This window comes from Myotis yumanensis, unplaced genomic scaffold (assembly GCF_028538775.1).
Source record: "Myotis yumanensis isolate MYYU_CA2020_CCGP unplaced genomic scaffold, mMyoYum1.0.hap1 SCAF_16, whole genome shotgun sequence".
Lineage (NCBI taxonomy): Eukaryota > Metazoa > Chordata > Mammalia > Chiroptera > Vespertilionidae > Myotis > Myotis yumanensis.
The window spans coordinates 42231793-42255200 of NW_027223767.1; the positions used below are offsets into that span (position 1 = coordinate 42231793).

At 46.4% G+C, this 23408-nt stretch overlaps 1 protein-coding gene across 2 annotated transcripts in view; it reads left to right on the forward strand.

Annotated features, from left to right (window-relative positions):
• Window positions 1-23408, forward strand: part of FAM117A (family with sequence similarity 117 member A) — a 60361-nt gene that overhangs the window by 19746 nt on the left and 17207 nt on the right. The gene's annotated exons all lie outside the window — the stretch shown is intronic.

Genomic DNA, 23408 nt, shown 5'->3' on the forward strand with positions numbered 1-23408 from the left:
GGAGAGAAACGGGGTCGTGCAAAGTCTCAGAGGGCGGCGGGCGCGAGCGCGAGGAGTCGTGAACTCGGGGTGCACCGCTGGGACAGTGTGCAGGGTGTCGGGGCCGGGAGCTGAGGGGAGGGACCTGGCAGATGGAGGCTGGCTTTGGGGGCGTAACCGAAAAGTGGCAGAAGTGTCGTGTGGGGGTGAGTGGAAGATGCCGGGGTAGCAGCGAGGCGTGAGGAAGGAGTGAGTGGCGCCTGATGGGGGCGCCCCGTGCAGGGTGGGCGCTGGACGTGTGCACGCGGAGGGGGAAGGGCATGGAGGAGAGTCCTTTTGGAGCCATGTGTTACTTCGACTTGAGTTTGGACCCATCATCCCGCTCTTCAGCTCCGGTTCCTTTCCTCCCCGCTTCTCGGGCGCTTCCCTTTCGGCCACCTCCCGGAGCTGATTTCATCTGAGTCGTTGGAGTAAGTGAGTTTTACGGCTTTGACTACAGTGCAAACGCTCCGCTCCGATTCCCCAAATTCCTGTCGTCCCAGAAGTTGTATGTCCTCAGATCATAGACCTGCTTCATACCAACCATCGTGTGTGTGTGTGTGTGTGTGTGTGTGTGTAGAGAGACCTGGGCAGTCCCGCCGTGCCCCCGCCCCCCCCCCCCCACCTTTCCCCCCTCCCCCCAACAATGCCGTTTTGTCCTGGGCATTGTCAGCCAACGTGGCAGTGGGGTGAGGGCTACAATCAAGTACACTGTGGCAAATACCCCACTTTCTGAGCAGCACTGAACCGGTGTCTTACTAGCAGCTTGATGTTGGTGTGGGGAAGGAAACTAGGGCGGAGTAAGCTTACCTGACTTTCACACTCAAGCTGTGATGGCCCCCCGCCCCCTCCCCAATGCAGGCAGTGAGGAATAGGAAAAGGCACCTACTTGCATGAAGAAGTTGGCAATAAGTTGAAAGTGAGGCTTGCATTTGATTCACACCATATGTGAAGAGATCACTGCACACTTCCAAAGCCCCAGAGTCTACCAAATGTACAAAAGTCATGGTCTCTGCCATCTAACCGTTAATGACATTCTCTAACCAGAGTTTCTTGAGCTTAATTCCTACACATCCCCCTCCTGAAAGCATAGCTGCTACCCTGCCTTCTAGGTAAGAATGAGACTAAGAGGTCTCTGAAGGAGAAAGCCAAGTCTATCCGGACCTCACTGTAAATGTTAGCATTGCATCTTGGAATGCAGAAACTTGGTCAAATCTGGTAGCAAGGTGGTGACCAACTAGTAAAAGTATGCCTAGAATCTGGTGGTGTAGAGCGAAGCAACGCTCAGACAAACTCATGCCTATCATGAGCTGTAAAGTAAACCACAAGACTACAAACCTGTTGGTTTTGTTTAGGCTTCCTTGGAGTCCAGGGAACTTAGTGTAACAGCAAGCACCAGAACCTTAGTCACTTTTAATAGAAATCAATAGAAAGCCTGCCTGTGTACTAGCTAGAAATTGATTAGCAGTAATACTTTAAGAGCCGTTATTCTGTGTCTACCATAGCATTTATATTAAAAAGACAAACACTGGCGAATGCTGTGGAAAGGAGATGGGTGTAGGTTTGGATGACTGGGTTCTTTACATGACCTGTTCCTTTTATAGGGCCAGGGGCTCTAAGACACTGGTAAAAACATAGGGAACTAGAGTTCTGCATTACCTGTCAGATTATTTAGGACAAGGTGGGTGGTCCTTTGCATAGGGATTGGGCTGATGGATTATTTCTTCACCTATTGATATCCCAGAGGCATTAATAAAGTGCTTACTTAGTGTGTAGTAGGGTTATTTGTAGATTTTCAGTGAGGTAGGAGAGAAGAAAGATAGAAGAGGGAAAGAGTGGCCTGAGTCTGAGGACTCCTTTGTGGCCAGACATTAAGGGACTGTACCTGGCCTTTGGTTTGGGAGCACATCAGGTTTTTTGCATGTTAACTTTAACCTTTATGTGTGTTCAGATTGTTTCCATTCTTTGGCCTTGAGAAGTGGTAGAAGTGGTTTTCTGTAGGCCATATGTGCTAGAAGGAAACATCTTGCAGTCATAAACCCTTAAGAGAACGGCTTTGGGTGCCAGAATGCCTGGGTTTTGAATCCAGGTTCTGCTACTTCCTAGCTGTGTGGTTTAGAGGGAGTTACTTAACTGTTGTGCCTCAATTTCCACATCTGCAAAATGTGAATAATACTATCAACATCCTGAGAATCATATGAGGTAATAGGTACAAAGTGCTTAGAACAGTGCTTGTCCCGTAGAAGGTGCTATAAAAGTGTTTGCTGCTACTTATATTGTTATTCTTTCCACCTAGCCAAGGTGAGAGCACTGTTGGCCAGAGCCCCATTGCCTTTTCAGGCTTCAAAGAGCAAACCCATATTGGTCTGAAACCAGTACTGCAGGTTTCAGAATTTCAGGGCCTCCCTTTGCATTTCCATTCCCTCATCTTTTAAAATGAGCTTTTTAAAACAGGGCTCTGAAACCCAACTGTTTAAAAAGGCAGGTGAGCGGGGACTGGGTTTCAGGAACAATTAAGTGTCGTCACTGTTTCTGTTTCCCATCTCAGAGTGATGTAGTTCTCAGCACCATGCAGTTATCTCTCCACCACACACCCTGCTGTGTTCTTGACAAGATATATTAGACCTTGTAAAAAAGTTATGATGTAAAGAGCAGGATTTACCTTCTGTGACCATTCATCCATAAGGGACGTCTTCATAAAGTAAGGAATGGCTTCATTTTATGAGCCTGGGCTAGGGATGTGGAAGGCAGAAGAGAGTAGAGGGAACAATAAAGGTCAACTCTGAGAAAGCTAAGAGCCACTAGTGGGTAATAGAAACCCAGGATAAATTTCTGACTGAAATTCCTCCTTTAATTAAATTATCATCTGTGCCTTATGTCTCTTGGAAGCTGTTAATGTTTATGTTCTTCCAGGACCAATGATGATGGACAAAATGGTACTAAGAGGTAACATTGTTTGGGGTTCCAGTCTTCTTATCCTGTTAAGTGTCTCTGTCTCCATAGCCTTCGAATGAAGCTAATGTTTAATCCAGCCTTGCAAACTCTTCTCCAGTGGACTAGCCCCAGGCGGGTGCTGGAGAAGCCAAATGCTGCCTCTGTACCTGCTCTGCCCACCAGACCTTCTTAAACCAGAGGTTGGCAATTAGGGCCTACAGGCTAAGTCCAGGTCTCTGCCTGTTTTTGTAAATAATGTTTTACAGAATACAGTCATGCTCCTTCAGTTAGGTATTGTCTGTGGCTGCTTTTGCACAACAATGACAGAGTTGAGTAGTTGTGATAGAGACCATTTGGCCTGCAAGACAAAAATATTTACTACTACTTGGCACTTTCATAGAAAAAGTGAGCCTGTCTTTGTCTTAAACAGTGTTCCTGACCATTATTCCTATATAAAGATCAGCTTCAAATGTGTGTAATACCCACCTCCTCAGAAAATCTTAAAGAGGTAAAGAAAACTAACAAGCCTGTGTCCCCACACATATTTTAGGGGTAAAGCAAAAGGGGGGGTTATCAGCTTCCGGTCCTCCATCTTTGTGGAAGATCAGCACATGTGAATCCAGGCTGCCCACCCCCACCGTTTTCAGGTGACATATGTTCAATAGACATAAGCTAATCTGGATTTACATAAAAGCTTAGCTGTTAGGCAAATGTGTGCCCCCTTCCCACTTACCCGCCTTGCAAACCTAACAACTCACAACTGCAGTGAGCACATTTTAAAATCAGATGGAAATTACTTTAAGCTTATCTCCTGCTTTGGATTTTTCTTGTTACCTTTTATTTTTCTGAACAGATCATTGTGAGCTGGCAGTAGTCACGGCTGCCCTAAAATACTGGCTTCCCCACAGGGACATAGGAAGGGTTTATTTTAAAGGTTTTCCAAGATGGTCGTTTCAATGAATATAAGGCAGCATTGTTATCAGCAATGCTGTTGGTAATTATTAAACGTTTTTCCTTGCAATGCTTTGAAAACTTAGTTCTTGGGGGATGGGTGTTTAGATAGGTGTGGAACCCCATAAAGGAGGTTGCTTATGGTAGAGCCTGGGAGGAAGCCCTCATCAAACCATGGTCCTTTTGGACCCTGATGCCAGAAACAGCCTGGAGATTAGAATAGAATGCAACTTTTCTATGCCAAAGAGCCATCTTGCTGTAATGAAGCTTGGGGGTGCAGTTTCTTTACCTCTTTTAAGAGCTGCAATTATTCTTTAAAACCCTGTGAGTGAAGTTACCTTCTGTTTGGGAAGTATTAACCACCAGACACTTCCCAGCCTGATACTGCTAACTTGCTTTTGACGGTTTTGCTGGTACCAGGCACCTGGTCAGCAAAATGCACTACTGAAATAATCTGACTCTTAAATATTATCAGCAAGGGCATTCTTGAAATTGGGGGCCACAGTACCTATCTGCTTTATCCCTTGGTACCTAAAGGACTGGGTCCATGTGTTCTTCAGTATTTTAGATAGAAAATTATGTACATACTAGAGGCCCGGTGCATGAAATTCGTGCACATCAGGTCCCTAGGCCTGGCCAGCAATCATAGCGCGAGCGTCTGGTGTGGAAGGGAAGGTCCCAGCTGACCTCTGGGCCCTGGGCAGCACCTGGGCTGCTGCTCGCTCCTGTCTTGGCCTGGCACCACCCACTCACCTGCTCCACCATCCCACTGTGGTCCCACTCTCATCAGGGCCAGCAGTGCCTCCACTGCCGACCACTGCCAGCACTGTGTCGCCAATGCCCACCATGTTCTGCGCTGCCCCCTGGTGGTCAGCACATGCCATAGTGAGCGGTCAAACTCCCTGTCTCCCTGTTGAACGACCGCCCGAGGGGACAATTTGCATATTAGGCTTTTATTGTATAGGATGGAAGTTCTCCACTTATGTAACGTAGAACTAGGATATTTCAACCATTTGAGGTCTGTGGAGGAGAGGTGAAAACAACAGTGGGGTGTGGTAAGAAGACATCATTCTCTCTAGTTCCAGATATAGATAGATCTCCAGAACATTTGAAGCAGGATTGCAAAAAATGAGTATTGCCAAATTGATTGGTGGGCTTTAGTACCCAGAGAACACTTACCCTGCATTTTCTGCTATTTTATACTGAATAGTATGATGGGCACCAAGGCCACACTATCTCTTGATTTTAATGGAAATGTTAGAAATTGAGCTTCCTCTCCTGGATTCTTAGAGCTCTCAGGGAGAGCCTTTGTGCCAAAAGATTCAACTTTAGGGTGTGACATGTTCCAGGGACAGGTCTGGTTTTGAGTTCTTATTGACACTATATATCAAACTAGAGGCCTGGTGAACGAATTTGTACACCAGTGGCGTCCCTCGGCCTGGCCTGTGCCCTCTCGCAATCCAGGACCCCTTGGGGGATGTCAGATAGCCTGTTTTGGTCTGATCCCCGCAGGCCCAATCAGGACAGGAGGAGCCCGATCCCCGCAGGCCCGATCCAGATAGGAGGGAGCCCGATCATGTGCGTTGAGCGTCTGTCCCCTGGTGGTCATTGCACGTCATAGCAACTGGTCAACCAGTCGTTCGGTCGCTTAGGCTTTTATGTATATAGATGCTATTTGACACTAGCTCACATGCTTTACTAGACTTACCTGGGCTTACTCTTATTCCACAGGCAGTTTGGAGCCTTTTTAAGGGGCTGGAAGGGAAAATCTTTGTGTTTCCTTCCCAGTTCAGATTCAGGGTGGGTGACCACCAGCAAGTTAGTTTAGTGAGAGTGGACAATCTCTTCGTGGGTGAGTGAGTTTTACTTCCCTCTGAGTGAATAGAAGAGGGCGCAGGGAAGGGTGGGGGGGAGGAAAGATGGGTGGGAACGCTGATAACTTCCTACCTCTGCCTGAACGGAATCTTCACAGAGGGCTCCCGTTATTTGGTTTGCAGGGTTATGAATGAACCAAACATTAGCCAGATCTATTCACACTGTTAGGCCAAAAACAAACGCTGACCTCCAGGTCCTCTCCAGTCGTGGGGAGCTTGGGAAGGGGCTGTTGGGGGGAATAGCTGTATGGTGGGAAGTTCTGTACAGCTAGCTGTTCACACTCAGGCCTCCAACTCCTGGTCCCCACCAAACCTCCTGGTTTCGAAAACTGGCACTTTGCTTCCTCCACACTGTTGCTGGGGTCACAACAAAGCTGAATGCCCAGCTTGGAGTCATTTAAATGTTTATCCTCAGGCTTGAATAAGCCTCAATTGACTTTTGCTGTGTGGGAGCACCACAGCCAATCAAGGGTAGCTTTAACAGACTTAAAAGAATGCTATCAAAGTATTTCATAATAGGAAAACTTTTAACTCCAGCCCCTGGGGAACCTGGAGCTGCAGTCGGGGCTGTGTACAGACATTTACCCTGCCCTGCTCACGAGCCACAGACAGCTGACACTGGGGGTGGATAGAGTGCCGTGGGCTCAGCCCTGCCTGCACGTTAGCAGTTTTCCAGCTCCCTAATAAAAGGGGTGGAGGTTGGGGGAGGCCTGGGAAGACTCCTCAGGAGGTTTTGGTTGACCTGAAGCAGCAGGCCTATGATTGGGGGACGGGGGGAGATTCCTCTCAGGGGTGACTGACTATGACTTCTTAGAGAATGCACAGTGTTTGGCAGTGCAGAGTTGTAAGTTTGGGATGCCTCTTCTTTGACCTTGTGCTCCCTATTTTGTGAGTGGTGGGTGGTTTTTGGAGGGGGGACTATGTTAACAAGTATAGTCTAGTCTACTACTAGTTCTGCCACCTGAATAACCTATCATCTGATCCTAAATGGAAACATGCAGGAGAGCCTTGAGGTCTAACCTCCTTGAGAGGCAAAGGTAGCATTAAATACACAATTCTAAAAGCAAATAACTGACATGTCCACAGGTGAATAAAGTATAAATTCAAGCTGGAGGTCACACAGGATGAAGGAATACCGTGTTCAGTGTTAGGTGGGCTTAATTAGAGAATTACTGGGGTTTGAGTAGGCTTTTTAAAATTTTTATTGGGCGTCATATTATTCTCTCTAGGGTTAAGTTTTTATTCTCCTTTTCCTTTCAGAAGTGGCATTGATGTGCCCTTGTCTAATCAGCTGTATTCCTTAACTTTCCCAAATCACTTTAGTCCTTTCTGCCTCATGCTAGAAATTGTGTGCCTGCCTTTTTAAAAGGTAGGCACCTCATGTTTCAAGTTCAAGTGCAATGGAACTCACCCTGCAGCTTGAACAGATTTGAGTGTTTTTGCAGAGGGAGGGTGAGGGCAGATGGGGAGTGCCGTGCTCAATAAATACTTGTTGGATTGAGTTGCTGGAAAGGCAACAGGGGTGGGGAGAGTGAGCCACACTTCCCCCAGGCTCACTTGAAGTGGTTTTTCCCACTTCTGGTCCCCATACACTATGCCCCTTTATAACACCTCTCTTCAGCTACTTATAAGCTCCCCAACCCCCAAGTGTTAGTCTTCTCTCTCTCTCTCTAAATTACTGTTCTCCTATTCATCTTGGTCATTGGGCTTGAAGCCCAGCTGGTGGCATTTCCATGGATGTCATTGCTAGGCCTGTAGACTCTCTTCCCCACACACTTAAAGCCAGAGGGTGACTTGGGTAGTTAGTTACCAGGTTGATCCATGGAAACAGCCAATGTTTAGGATTTTGTAAAAAAGCCAGACTACCTGGCTTTAGGCTTAGAAGTGGATGTGGGTGAGAGGCCAGGGAGCGGAGTTGTCTCTTGGCTCCTCGGGTGGCTTCAGAGGTGTGATCAGGCTGGAAGCCCCCTCTCCCGGGCCAGGTGCCATCCTGTGATACAAAGCACTGCTGTTTCTCTTTTTCTTCCCTAGCCATGAGGGGAAATGCTGGAAAGAGATGCTCATTCTCATTCCCCAGCCCCTGGGCACAGACACTGTCATCCGTGGAGTCTGTGTTCCCCTGCCTTTAAAGTTGTCAACCTCGGGCCTGGTGGTGCAGTCAAAATGGCCTAACCCTGCTCAGTGGGGGGTTACCGACAAGAGTGAAAATGTGATTGGGAAGAAACAAAGGCAGCTTCTCTTAACCTCCTCTTCCCTCTCCTGTTCCCCACACACTGCCTCCCCTTTAAGGGTTTTCTGTGCTCTGTGCATGTTTGATCGCCCACACAGCTTTGAGAGAACCTCCGTTGATAACACGTGCGCTCCCTGCCCCACACCTGCAAGCTGGCTGAAAACCTGCCGCATGGCCCCTGTTTGGGATTGTCTTTGTAATTCTTGCCCATCAGATAGGACATACACAGTGGGGTGGAGGGTGGAGTCGCGTTTGGCATGACAGAGGGGATGCAACCAGAGAGCTCTCACAGAATTACGTAGTCTGGATTGAGAGATTGGGGAGAGGAGGGCGATATGAGTCACATCCATGAGTACGTGCACATCTTTATGCTGAGAGCAGCACCTGGACTGTTCCTTATTAGAATCGAAATCCTGGGTAGCTCTGTGTTCACAGAAGAAGACTAAAACAGGTGCCTGTGGACAGGAAGAGTTTGTGAATCCCAACTCTGGTAGGCCCCCAAATTCATCTATATTTTCAGGGAACTGGAGAGTATAGATCGTTAGTTTTGACCAGGGGTCCTCAAACTTTTTAAACAGGGGGCCAGTTCACTGTCCCTCAGACCATTGAAGGGCCAGACTATAGTTTAAAAAAAAAACTGTGAACAAATTCCTATGCACACTGCACATATCTTATTTTGAAGTAAAAAAACAAAACGGGAACAAATACAATATTTGTATTTGCATGTGGCCCGCGGGCCGCAGTTTGAGGACCCCTGGTTTTGACAGTGTGTACCATTTGTTTAGCTCTTTGCTGCTCATACTCGGTGCTCTGGAATGTTTCTCACTCATCCATCCACACGACAATCCTTCAGGTGCAGGTGGCATTTAGTTGTGTTTGCAGATAAGGAAACTGAGGCCCAGAAAGGAAGTGATGCCCACCATGTGACTAAGAAAGCCCTTTTGCTCCTGATCCCAGGGCTCTTCCTACACAGTCTGCACAGCCTGTTATAAATTTCCACCCCAGCTGGCATGTTCTGCTGTCTGCCCGGCACATGCCCAGTCTTTATTTCCCTTCTACTTGTACACCTGTGTTCCAGAAGCAAAAAGTCATTGGGAAGGAAAATGGGCTGTAGAGAAGTGTGTCCCTTTAACACCCCATGAGTGACTATCTACTTGGTGTGGCTAATTGGAAGGTGGTGATTATTACATTATTATTACATTATTACATAATTGGAAGGTGTGTGATATGGTGGTGGCTTTTGAGTGTTTCCAACTGGTTGGAGATAAGCAATTTCCATGTTGAATCAGAAGCTCACCAGAGACAGGTAGGGCCCAGGAGACAGGCAGGGTTTTCCTGCCTCTAAGCGTCTAAGGCAGTGGTTCTCAACCTGTGGGTCGAGACCCCTTTGGCGGTCCAACGACCCTTTCACAGGGGTCGCCTAAGACCATCCTGCATACCAGATATTTACATGACGATTCATAACAGTAGCAACATTACAGTTATGAAGTAGCAACGAAAATAATTTTATGGTTGGCGGTCACAACATGAGGAACTGTATTTAAAGGGCCAGAAGGTTGAGAACCACTGGTCTAAGGAGTCATGATCATTGTTCCAAAGCTTGGGGTCATATGGAGATTTTCTTAAGATGGAGCTTATAGAAAAGGGTATCTTTCTTATCTGTGACTATATGGAACCCATAAAAACAACTAGGGATAACTGTGGGTGGTGCATTCTTATGGTTGAGGGTTGGTGCAGGTGACATTCCCTCATGATGACAACTTAGTCCTCTGTGTAGGAAAACCCTGGTGCAAACCTTCCGCCAACGCCCCTGCCGTGCTCCACCTAAGCAGGTCTCCCTCTCCTAGCTTTAGGTTAACTGGACTGGCGTCATTGTGATACTGACAGTGCCTTTTTGAGACAAGCATGTGCCGGTAAGGGGAACAGCGGGGACTTGAATTCGGGAGGAAGTCCATCTAGGGCAGTGGTTCTCAACCTTCCTAATGCCGAGACCCTTTAATTCAGTTCCTCATGTTGTGGTGACCCCCAGTTTCATTGTTACAAATTGAACATAATTAAAGCATAGTGATTAATCACAAAAACAATATGTAATTATATATGTGTTTTCCGATGGTCTTAGGCGACCCCTGTGAAAGGGTCGTTCGACCCCCAAAGGGGTCGAGACCCACAGGTTGAGAACCACCGATCTAGGGGCTTGGTATCATGGAGAATTGCCTGGCCTGCTTCATAGAGGTCCCCTAGCCCTCCCGACAGGGTTATGAGCGGTCTTACCTCCTTACTTCTCTTACAAAACCAGATTCTGTGTAGAATTCTTGAATGTTCTAATAACCATATGCTTATGTGGAACCTTTCTTTACCAGTTACTTCCCAACTTTATAAAAGAAAATCCCATTGTAAACAAATATTATAAATATTATTTTGTATAATAAAGCTATTTCCATGGTTTATATAAATGCTTTGTGGTTGTTTTTTGTGGTTTTTGTTGTTTAAAGAAAAAGGTAAGAGTAACCAACTATCTCCTGTAACAAGTACTTGTTCTGGTCCCGGTCCACTTCATAGTTCATCTCTAAACCAGAACACTTGAGAGCTTGCTGTTTGCATTGGAGGGAGGGAGAAGGAGCAGAGCTGTGGAAGCATCAGGTAGCAAGGCCTCTTTTGCTTTCTCTTCATCTTGAACCTCTGGACCCTCTGATACTTCCTTGTTGTTTTCAAATAAAACACCACACAGAACCCCAACAAAGGATGGCCTGTGTTTATCTGAATGTGTGTATCTTGGGTGTAAATGTGTGTGTGTCGAGTGTGAATGTGGAAGAGTATATATGTATGTGAGAAAAAGTACACGTGAAAGAAAGCACATGATAAAGCAAGTGGGGCAAATATTTAACAATAGGCGGATCTGGGTAAAGGTTATATGGGTGTTCTGTGTGCTAGTCTTGTTCTTGCATCTATACTTTTGAAATCATTTCCAAGTAAAAAGTTTAAAAAAACGAATATTTGCCAGACCAATTTGTACCCTGGGAGAAGTTTTCTTCTACCATCCTCATGCCATCTCCTGTTCTTCCCATTTAACAAACGGAAATCAATGACTCATCTAAGTTCATGTAGCCCATTGGGGCAGAGGCAGATTTGGGCCCATGAATTGACTGTGATAGTAGGTCACCTTTCAGGAGAGTTCATCTTTTTCTTAATAATCAAGCTGAACAAGGTGGGGTGCCTGCTGCTGTGTGTCCCAGCTCAGTCCATTCCCCACATTGACCCAGCAGAGGGATCGGCAGGGTCACAGCAGTCTGCTGACACTCACGGAGCATATTCAGGGTGGCCAGGACTTTCTAGGAGAAAACTGTTTTCTTACTCTAAGAAACACTCTTATTGTGCTCTTCACTCTACTTTTTTAATAAAATACATGAAATCAGAAGGCCCTCTTGCACCAGAGCCACTGAGTATACCACTTCGCTTTTTTTTTTTTTTAATTTTATTGATTTCGAAGAGGAAGGGAGAGGGAGAGAGATATAGAAACATCAGTGATGAGAGAGAATCATTGATCGGCTGCCTCCTGCATGCCCCCTACTGGGGATCGAGCCTGCAATCCGGGCATGTGCCCTTGACTGGGAATCGAACCCGGGACCCTGCAGTCTGCAGGCCAATGCTCTATCCACTGAGCCAAATGAGCTAGGGCACCATTTTGCATTTTTATAGTAAGGTTCTGAGGGGGAAAGAGCTTCCTCAGCTGTGTACCAGTTGGTTTATTGTACCAACTGTCTTCTGAATGTACAGGAACCTGAGAGAGAGCATCTATATGGTTTATTACAGAATGCCTGACCAAGTGGACAGGAGTTACAACTTCAAACACAAAGGGAGGTTTCACTCTTGGTCAATGAAACCTTCCACATACTACCTGACCTAAGGAGGGGTGGATCTGATGATTACTGCTAAGCAGCAGGAGGTAGAGGTTCAGACACTGATCTTTATTTCTCGCTCCACTACTCTGACACCAAACCACAGTGTGTACATCCATCAGTGCTCCATGAAGGCACTTGAATTATCCCTGACATTTTTACTTACTGATATTTCCCCTAGTTTTCCAGAATCGGGGTAAGTAAATGAGTCCTATGTAGAAAAAACAGGTTTTAAAAAGTCTCTAGCTTTCGTGTGTGTCCTTTATCTGGAATGTCTCCCTGCAGCTACCCTAGAGCCGTGAGACTGTGGTTCAGTTGGCATCAAAGGGTTTTTTTTCATGGGCTCCAGCCAGTTATGTAAAATAGACCCATGAGCATTTACTATATTATTACCCAGCTTACATACTTAGGCAGTTGCTCTTAGGCAGTTACTAAGCTCGATCTGCTCCCCATTATTCTCCGATTCTTCTTGGCTCTGTCTACCCAAAATCAGTGCTGGGTGGATGGGCATCCAGAATGAGGGCACGATGCAAAAAAGAACCACCCAGTGGGTTGTCTGCAGCTTAGAAGTCTGCGTTGGAGCAGCTTCGCGAATGGCCACAGCTGCCTGCTTAGAAGGGACCGGGACAACTGAGCCCTTTCCTCTCAGTTCTTAGAGACGTGGTGGATAGGACGCCTTGGTAATTAACATTCCAAACTGCTTCCCTTTTGCATCAGGAGGATAAGACTCATAAAAGAAAATGGCTTTACTGTTAAGCAGCTCGTGACTTAAGAACCAGATCCAAAGCCCATATTTTGCAGGGAAGATGGTGTCACTTCAGTGACTGGAAGCCCATGTGGTGAGGTGAGCTGACCAGCATCCTTCTGCTATGAAGTCATCAGTGGTCAGGCATATGCTGATATTAGGATAGATTTTGCCAGTGGCAGACCTGTCAAGGCTCTTTCTGGAGGGGCCATCTAATCTTGCTTTTCAGGCTAGGGTTACCCTGGAGGCTCTACGCAACCTTAGGAGATCTGAGCAACTGGCAAGACCGGGGCGTCAGAGCAGGGGCTGACCTGGAAGGTTGCCCAGCACACTTTGGGGGTTTTCCACCTGTAGACACAGTCTGGGAGTTTGCCACTGAGTTGAGGTTAGGCTGGGTCAGTTCCAGAATGTCCAAGGCCAGGTGGGGAACCACTAGATGGGGTGTCGTGGTCTCGGGTATCTCCTCTCTGAAGCTGGGCACACAGAGTAGAACTTGAGTAAGGAGATGGAGATAACCAGAGAAGACTTTCTACCGGTGGGACTCAGGCCCACATAGCTTTTCAAGGCTGTGAGGGTTGAGCAGAATGACTAATAGGATTTTAGACCCTGAAGACAAAGCAAATTTTGTGACTGTACCTTCCTGGCCCTGAGGAACATAACTGAGCAATTGCTCCCTATAGCCCTGCTCCCCGCTGCCCCACCCCAGCAAAATGAACCAGGGATAAAAGCAGAGGTCCTGACAGATTCCAAACTAATGAGGTGTAGCAAGTGAGCAAACCTGCCCTCTGAGCGCTGATGTCTACGGGGTGTTTACTCCAGCTCATCCAGTCATGTGACCAGACCTGCTTGTGGCTTGCCATAGGTAAATTGAGTGCTATTTATAATCTTCTGCTTGGGGGAGGAGGTGGGGGGGATCATCTGGGAGCCCACAACACAGCTGTCTGACCAACCTAGGTAAGGCAAGTCTCCCTTTGACTTTGTGCCTTTTTTCTCTCTTTAACTTATTTTGCCCCAGGTAGTAACATGAACTCTGAGCTTTTAATTTAGCTGATTTGGTGAAGAAGCCTCTCTTATTCACCCTTTCATGGTTGGGGAATTCTAGAACTAGTGGAGCCTCAGACTGTTCTGATGTAACATACTGCCTTCCGGGGTGAACACTGAGACATCTGGAAGCATATAATTATCTCTTCCTGGAGTTGTTCCTTCGTAGATGCTGCAATCTCCCTCATTCAGTTCTGATGAGCAACTTCTTCCTTTTACTTCGCTAGAGTCTCCTAATTAAAGTCTTTTTACTACACTTTATTTTTGCACCCACACAGAAGACTGATAAATTCTAATTAATTTCACCTTCCTCCTGGAATCTACCTATCGTCCCTTTAGTCATCCTTATCCATCTTCCCTCGGATCTATCTGGTTTCTACATTCCTTTTGAAGAGCAATAATGGCAAATGAATCCCCAGGGGTAACTTGGTTGGGCCTATATGAGCTTATATCCAGCTTCAACAGTGTTTCTGGACCTATAGGAACCCCTTAGTTCTACCCCCAGTCTTGCTCTTCTTGGGATGACGTGACACTTCTTAATGTGGTTTAAAGTCTTCACATAGTATTTTTATTCTACGTTCTACTGATTTACATCTTTCAATTCCTTGCCTCAGATTAAGCCTCAGTCACTGTTTCATTTCTTCTCGCCCATCTTCTCTTTCCCCAAATTAGAAATCCAGAGCAGTGACCCGAGTGACCTGCCACGTGTGAAATGCTAAAGGGTTCAGATCCTTGCAGGGGAGTGAACTGAATTGCCATCTTCCCAAATTAACCCAGTTTTAAATTATTACCTCTCACAACTTTATTTTGGAAAAATTTCAAACCTTCAGAAAAGTTGTAAGCACAATGCATACCCATTTATTCTTCACCTAGACTCACTGATAACTTTTAGTCACTATCATCTAATCTCTCTTCTTTCCTTTTGTGTATTATGTATATGTGTGTCTAGACAAACATGCATCTGTGCATCCCTGTGTGCTTTTTTGGTGAACCATTTGAAAATAAGTTGCAAATATCATAGTACTTTGCCCTTTACTTCAGTGGCTACTCCTGAGAATAAGGGCATTCTTCTACATAATCACAGTATCATTACACTAAGTAAATTATCTATAAGTCCATATCATCTTATATCCAGTCCATTTTCAGTTTCCCCTTTGACAACTTTTTTGTGTTGTTTTTGATCCAGGATCCAATGTCAAGGTTCTTGTTTGGTTGTGTCTTTTTAAAAAGCCTCTTGCAAAAAAAAAAAAAAAAAATCTCTTGCCCTGGCCAGTGTGTTCAGTGGTTAGAACACTGGCCCATGTACCGAAGGGTTGTGGCTTTGATTCCCAAAGACATGTACCTGGGTTGCAGGTTCGATCCCTAAACTAATCGATGTGTTTCTCTGACCTTGATGTTTTTCTCTCTCTTTCTCTCCCCCTTCCTCCTCCCTCCCTTCCACTCTCAAAAAAAAAAATTAATGGGAAAAATGTCCTTAGGTGAGGATTAACAAAAAAAATTCTCTTAATAAGTGGCTTATGTGGTGATACTTTGGCTTTATGTAAATATTCTGTTCCCCCAGTAGTTCTGGTATCCATTGATGGCGCTTCCTGATTGGGATATTATTGGGAGTTGTATAAAGCCAGTACTGAATTCACACTAATGGATGTAAGTGTTGACATAAGCCTTCAAAAGAAGAATTAAAAAATTGGGGGAGGGGATTTGAATCATTGTAGGGAAGGCAACAAAATGGGGCCATCACATTCTGTCCAAGTCTCAAGTATTTTGTGTGACTTGGGTTGATACGAATTGAGTAGCAGTTATTTACACATACATTGCCGTCTAGAAGTTTGCTTGAGGCCAGGGAGAAAGCAGGCTGACTAGAGCTAAAAATAAGTCGTGGTTGGTTCACAAAGGAAAAATTACTTTGACTATTTGAAAGTAATTCTATTATTTCCTTTTTTTCTCTCACTTGTTTTCCACTTTGCTCACTAGAAAAGGGATCCCTCACATCTTAATTGTCTTCCTTCCCTCGCCCAACATGCCAGTTGGTAAAGCAATGTTCCTGAGACCCAGGTATGTATGATCATCCTGGTTCCTAGCAAGGGGAAGGATTAGGACCCTTTGGACCCATGGAGTGGCTCCTGGACCAAGGCAGGCATATGACAGTTGAGTCTGACAATGAAAAGCAAGTGTAGGAAATGTAGTTTCAAAAATTCTTTATTGGGGAAAAAAGGCCTGTGTCTCAATTTGCTCTGTGGCATTAGAGAAGTCAGTTCACCTCTCTACATGAGGATGTGTCATGGGCCCCCCAACTGTAACACTTGGGAGCTCTGCCTCCCTTTCCAGAGGAGACCTCATGAGAATGTATGGGACTGCACACACTCAGAACAGAAATCAGGGTGCAGTTTCAATCACAACTGTCCTCTCACAGGGTGTGCTGTAGTTGAACCTCCTCAATCTCTGCTTCTTTACCTCATTTATCTTAAAAGACTACCTAAGAGCTGACTGGAAGTTGTGATTTCTCATCTACTTGATAGGAATCAGATCATTGTGAGAAGTGAAGATACTGAAGGGTTTATGTCTGTCTTGTGAGAAATTCATCATTCCCAAATAACTGCAGGGGTGAGGATTTTTTTTTTTTAATTTTAGGGAGACAGGGCTAGTCTATGCACAATTTTTGCTATTTTTTCAAAGGCCAAGTAGATTCCAAAGGAAAGCCTGCTCCAATCAGTAATTGCTAGTATTTTGTTTTAAGAATGTCAAAATCTTACAGAACTCTTCAGAGAATTGAGATAAAAGGTGAAAAGTTCACCCCACTTCCTTTTCTAACTGCAGCTTCTTGAGAATTGAACAAAATGTCTAACTGCTGTCTACTCTTTCTACACACACACACACACACACACACACACACACACAGTGGGGTCATCCTTTTCCTCTTTGCTGATGGTGAATAGTTAGTACTAGTATACTCCTTATTTCCCCCACAATGACATCTCCAGATGGGTTTGTCCTGGCCCTTCTCTCCAGCTGCCTATAGCTGTGGTCTGCACCCTGGGGAGTCAGACATGTAGCCAGAAACGCTTTCAGTTGAGCTACACACTTAAATATGGAGTCAGTACTTAATCGAGGGCCTGTCTGAGTTTTCCATGCACATACAAATCTCATCGCTCTTTTCTCGTTAGGTAGGTAAGCCTTCTTGGTAAGGGAAATGTGATGTTACTGTTGATTTCTTCTTCCTTTTTAATCTAGTTTCTTTGGTTTCTTCTCCCTGTTATGGTTGAAACGAGCTATTGCCTGGTGTTGAAAGAAGTATTCAAAGGCCCAAGTTTAATTTTCCCAGCTGGGATGGATGGGGTCTCCTTGGGCTTTCCAAGGAGGGTTCTAACTCTTGTACAGTCAGATTGGGGATTTCGGTTTGACCGCAACTTCCCTCCGAAACCCACACGTCCCTGAGTTAAGCAGTTAAGCAGTGCTGGAGCACTGGGAGCTCAGAAGACTGCCTGCACTGTTTAATCCCAGCACGTGTACTGAAATGGAAAAATAATCCCTGTGAGGCTGTAGGAGGGACTTCCCCTACTTACTGCAACTCTGTTATTGGGGAAATGTTTAGAATTCTGGATCCCTATTTTACTTTGCTCATCTCCAAATTAACATCCCCCTTCCCCCCCGCCCCCTCCAAAAAAAATCTCTGCATCACCGCTAGGAAATGGGACAGGGTAGTGTCTGCTCCCTCCATGTGCAAACCATGTGCCCCGCCTCAGCCCTGGGCCTGCTTGTCCTTCCTGACTGAAGATCAGTGACTGAAAAAAGCAGATTGTAGAAAAATGTGTATAATGTGATCTCATTTTATAAAAAATATATATGCACCCACATGTGCATGAAGAGAGGCCAGGAAAGATATGCACAGTAGTGATCTTTGAGTGGGGCATGCATAGTTTTTAGTTTTCATTTTTTGTTCATCTGCATTTTCTTATTTCCCTCCACATATGTACAGTTTTTGTTATAAATAAGAGCTATTTTCTCTTTAAGAGGGGAGGCGAGACAACTCGAGCTAATAATGCTTCAAAGCCCAACAACATGGGAAAGTGACTCATAACTTGTTTGTTGGACCTGCTGGTTGTTGAGTTCTTGCCACGTGTGAGGTCTCATTGGCTGCCTTTCTCTTCTTCTTCCTGCGCTCGGGTATTTTGGGATCACTAGGTTTCAGGCTAATGGAGGATGGGTGGAGGGTAGCCTTGTCTTATTTCCCAGGCTTCTGTCTCCTACATGAGAGTAAAATAAGGGAGGTAGCGCCCCTAGATGCTCAGCCAGGACCCTGTGGTCAGGGCCTGATTTCTCCTCATGAGCTGCTAAGCCTCCGCCCCACAGTCCATCTCTGGCCAAGTTGAGAAGGGCAGCCACAAACACCCCACTTCCTGTGCCATCTGCTGCCTTCCCCCTTCCCCTGACCCTGTCTTGCCCTCCTAAGAGCTGTCACCTTTTGGGTACCAAGGATGGGCGTTTGCGGGTGTGGTCAGGCCTGAGGGGATAGGAGGGTGCACAGAGACAATTTGGTGATCCTGAAGAGGCGCTGGCTGGGGTCCCTCAGGTGCTTAGAGATTGTAACCTTGTTACAATCCTCCTCCTCCTGTATCACAGTGCTTATCACAGAGCCGGCCTGTGGTGGGCGTGCAAAATCTGCTTGCTGAAGCAATCCGTCGGTCCCCTGCGGTGTGCCAGGCCCCTGCTAGCCACTCTTGGTTCAGTGTCTTATCTGCCCTTGGTGTGTCTCCTCCCTATTGACTGTCCCCCAGTGTGCAGACATTTGACTGCTGGTCCTCTGCCCTCAGAGCCCCCTCTCCCAAAGCCATAAAAATGCAGCAGTTGGGAGCCAGGGCCAAGTGGCTCTGGAAGATAGCACGAAGGCTTCTTATCTCCGGTGTGTGCTGGTTTGTTTTGTTTTTTCCATTTGCCGTTGCCCAAGAACCAAAGCATCCGCCACTGATCAGCTACAGGGTGAAATGGCCTGGCCTGGTGCCAAGCGCCCCGCCAGGTGGTTGGGCCGCGGAGGCTGCTGCATGCGATGGGCCGATAATACCCCACAGCGCTGTAAACAGGACACTCCACCCTCCCGCAGCCACCCAGCCAGTGCCCCGGCGGCCTGCTGCTCTGTCATGGCCTGTCATGATACGGGCGTCTCTCCTCAGATAGGAGAGCCGATTGTCTTGTTTTCCTCCCCCTTTCCCAAATCTGAGAGGGGTACTTTCCAGAAATGAAACCAGTTCATCCTCTGACCACAAGCAACCGTTGTTACGTTTCAGAGCTCCTCCGTTAACCATCATCACACAGTGGCAGAGAGGAGCCCACTCCCTAGATCCTTCTGTTAGGCCCATGAGGGACAAGCTCGTGAGATCTCTTAGGGGGTGTTCCTCACAGAGGTGGGTCTCTGTGGGTAGCACAACTTGAGTGCTGCCCCGCAGCTGCTGATGCCCACGTCTCCAGGCAGTTTTATTTCCGCCTCTGCGCCGTTTACTTAGGGGGGTGTCCGTGCCGCGTTAGGCTTCCCAGTGAAGGGAAGGGCTTTGACACTGCAGATGTGCACCTTCCCAAGGGACAGTGGTGGCTAGAACTCGCGCTGCTGTCTTGTCTGGTAGCCTCTTTCTAGGCTCCCTCACCCCCACCTTTAATCCTAAAGGATTGTGGTATGGGGAGGGATTATGACAGTGGGTTTGGCCTAATCTAGCTAATGAAGACTTTCAAGTGCACTTGTATCTCATCTGTTTTTTACAGCATCCCTAAGAGGGAATATAGGCGGAGTCGTGCTCCTGCTAGCCAGATGGGAGGGCAGGCCCAGGGAGGCTGCCTGGTGTTGGCTGCAGTCACACTACAGTACAGTGAAGGCAGAGCTGCAGTCAGTACTAGATCCCTCCGGTCTGAGCCCCCACATATTCGAGTGGGGGAACACTGCTTCAGCCTGTGGCCCCCTCCAGGATGGAACAAAATGTGTCTGATTTTGGCTTTAGTTGGGGTTGCATTTGGGGAGAACTTGACACCTTGGTTTAGCCCTTAATCAATTTTGGTGCCCTAGTTAGCAGGTGTTCCCCAAACCATTTGGGATGAGATTTTTGAAATAAAAATCTAATTTTTAAATGCCTCCCCCTCCCCTATATTTTGGACATGAAGGAAGCATGGCATTTTGTGTCTTCCAAGGGGCCAGGACATGCCAAGAATTTGGGGGTTTGGGAGGGAAGAGGTCCTTGCTGAGGGCTCTGAGACAGAAGGTAACTCAGTCATTTTGTGGCTTCCTAGGAGCTGTGCCAACACATTGCACTAGGATGTGGTCACTATAGAAATAGGGCGAGGCCCAGCTGTCTCATTTGAGGAAAAGAAACTGAGGCAAGTCCTCTAGTTCGACTGAGCTGTGGTGAGACCCTTGCAGATCTAGCAGAGAAGGTGTCCAAGGCTGCTGGGTCTGGATTAAGTGCTTGATTTTCCCCCATTCCCTTCACTCTCTCTTACCCGCTTCCTCCCTGCCTCCCTTCCTCCCCCGCCTCTTTCTTTTGTATGTATGGGGTATGTTTTGTTTTGCTTTTTGTTTGTTTTGTTTTGTTGCTGGTGTATGGAGGAGTAAGTCAGTACCCATGAAGTCCTCAGAGTCTTTGTAAATAACTTTGGTCAGAGGTGGCCAGAAAGCATGTAGAGTTGACCATGAGTGGTGGTTGGAGACTCATGTCACATTCCAGGACTCTGAGCCCTCCCTAGCCCAGGGAGCACAGGGAGTAAAGTACCACATTGACTGCTGCCCTTGAGGTTGGAGCTCTGCTATAGCTCATGAATGGATGGGATATGAAGGGTAATGGAATGAGTTAACATGGTATGGTGTAAATTGTCCCCAGAAGATAGCAGAATGCTTTAACCCCACATTTCAAAGACTTCATTCCCCCCCCCCCCCCTCAAAGAAACCCATAAAATGAAAAAGGTCATTGTTGACCTTCAGGTCAGGCCTATTATCTCCTTCCCTGAAAAGTAGCTAACGAGGCAATCCTTCCTCCAGGTGTCCAGGCAGATGTTCCAGCAGCCTCAGAGCATGTCCTCATGCAAGAGGGCCCGGAGCCCCAGTGAACTGAGATAGGAGGGAGGAAGCTTAGATTTAGATCTGGGACTGTCTCTGACTTGCAGGGTGACTGAATCCAATCTGAGACTGGGCTTCCCTGCGCGTTGGTTTCCTTACCAGTCTTCCCCTAGCTCCTTTGAAAGCTGCTGGGAAAAGAGAAGATTCAATTCATGAACAAACTTTGTGGGATGGGGCAAAACTTGAGGACTATATAAACACAGTAGAGCAAAGGCAGCAACTTCTGCCAAGGGACTGGGAGAGGCGTCTCCAAGATATCTTTCTCCCCATCGCTTCTTTCTCAGCCCTGGAGCCACAGCCCTCTCCCTTCACACAGGGATGACGCAGCCATTAGGATTGTGGCGTTCTGGCCTTTATACCAGTTTCTTGCTCATCTGCTACCCACCTGTTTCGTTGTTTCTTTGCTTCTCTGTCATGTCAACTTGCTTTTCCAGAGCCCCCACCTCACCGCTGGGCTCTTAAAGACATTGTAGGAGGGCCACAGCATTGTGGTGTCTGACATGGCTGCTGACATAGGTTAGAAGCTCCCAGAAATATCTGATTGCTGCTTTTTTATCTTAAGTGCAGAATAGGAAGGCGAGTGATAGGAAGATGAGTGATTGAAAAGCTAGTGTAGGAGATGAAGTTGGAACTTGAACCCAGCGTGCCTGTCATTGACTTACAGGGTGACAAGGCGCAGGATGGGGAGGAAAGAGCTTGGGCCTTTCTGAGCCTCGGAGGAAAAGAGACAAGCAGCTCAGGTGGCTTTACTCTGGGGGAGTGGGTTGAGCATGGATGTGCAGGCAAACTTGGAATCCATGGTATAAAGCAAGTTTACCCTTACAGTAAGGGTTTATTTTATGCAACTACTTAGGCACCTGCCAATCATCAGCCCTATGCTCTGGGCACTGGGAGGGGTACAAAGATAAATTAGGGACCGTCCTTGGCCACAGGTTGTTTATTATCTAGGAGTCACACATACCCATAATCCCAAAGAGAAGGTGGTAAGTACTAGAAGGGTACAAAGTGCTGGAGGAAATGGGAAAATCCTGAGAGATTGTTCCAGGGGATCCAGAAGGCTCTTGGAGGTGGAGGCAGGCCTTGGTGGACTGATAAGATTTCAACCTTGGACACATGTACAAACCTCAGAGGAGGGAAGGCCCGGGACCTGGGTGGGAAACTGTGTAGTGTAGTGTGTGCAGGACGGAGGCTTTGAAAAGGAGTGAGATGTAAGGGCAGGTAAGTGGGACCATAACATGAGGCCTTTGATTACCATCTTGAAAAGAGGGCCTTTGAAGAGTTTTAACAGAAACGTTAAGATCATTTAAACTTTATTAAAGGAATGTGTTGTAATGTGTTTAAATCAGTGTATATTGATTTGGAACGGTGTTCATGATATAAGGCACAAGCACATTGCAAAATATGTACAGTATGATTTCTTTTTTTGTTGTTGCTAATCCTCACCCAAGGATATTTTTTCCATTGACTTTTTTTTAGAGAGAATGGAAGGGAGGGAGAGGGACAGAGAGAGAGAGAAACATCAATGTGAGAGAGACACATTGATTGGTTGCCTCCTGCACACACCCCGACCAGGGCCAGGGAACCTGCAACCAAAGTACGTGCCCTTGACCGGAATCAAACCCGGGACCCTTCAGTCCGCAGGCCAACGCTCTATCCACTGAGCCAAACCGGCCAGGGCTGTTAGTGTCTTTTTAAATGTCAAGCTCTTCAAGTTTATGGATACCTACAATCCCCAGTTCCTTTTGCTGTGCTTAATGCACAGATGAATTATTAAGGGATTAATACAGATGTGAAAGCATCTTGCTCTGTTTAAAGGAAAGAACCTTACAGATCTTAAGTTAGTAGTGTTTTGAATGTGGCCATGGAAAACATGGTCCACCCAGATGATTGAAACGTATAGATGATTCCGGAACCCTTACATGTTATCAACAGTCTCAACTTTTACTTTCTCCCAGAAAGCTGTAATCCAGGTAAAATTAAAGTGAATGCATTTATGATTGCTTTATTTTTGTGCCATTTAGCCAGAAATCTGAGATAGAGGAGAGAACCAAAAGAACTAAGCTGACTCCTCAGGCTCTATAGTTGAAAGTCAATATTATATCATTTTCTTTGTCTCAGGCATCTAGGTTCCCTGGGGCTGACCAATCCTGAAGGAAGTATAAAGAGTCCTTCAGCCCTAACCGGTTTGGCTCAGTGGCTAGAGCGTCGGTCGACAGACTGAAAGGTCCCAGGTTCGATTCCGGTCAAGGGCACGTACCTTGGTTGCGGGCACATCCCCAGTGGGAGGTGTGCAGGAGGCAGCTGATCAATGTTTTTAACTCTCTATCCCTCTCTCTTCCTCTCTGTAAAAAACCAATAATATATATATATATATATATATATATATATATATAAACATATAAATATAAATATAAATATAAATATAAAAGAGTCCTTCAGCCCGGCCAGTGTGGCTGGCTCAGTGGTTGAGTGTCAATCCATGAACCAGGAGGTCACGGTTCTATTCCTGGTCAGGGCACATTCCGGGGTTGCAGGCTCAATCCCCAGTAGGTGATTCTCTCTCATTATTGATGTTTCTATCTCTCTCTCTCCCTTCCTCTCGCTGAAATGAATAAAAACATATATT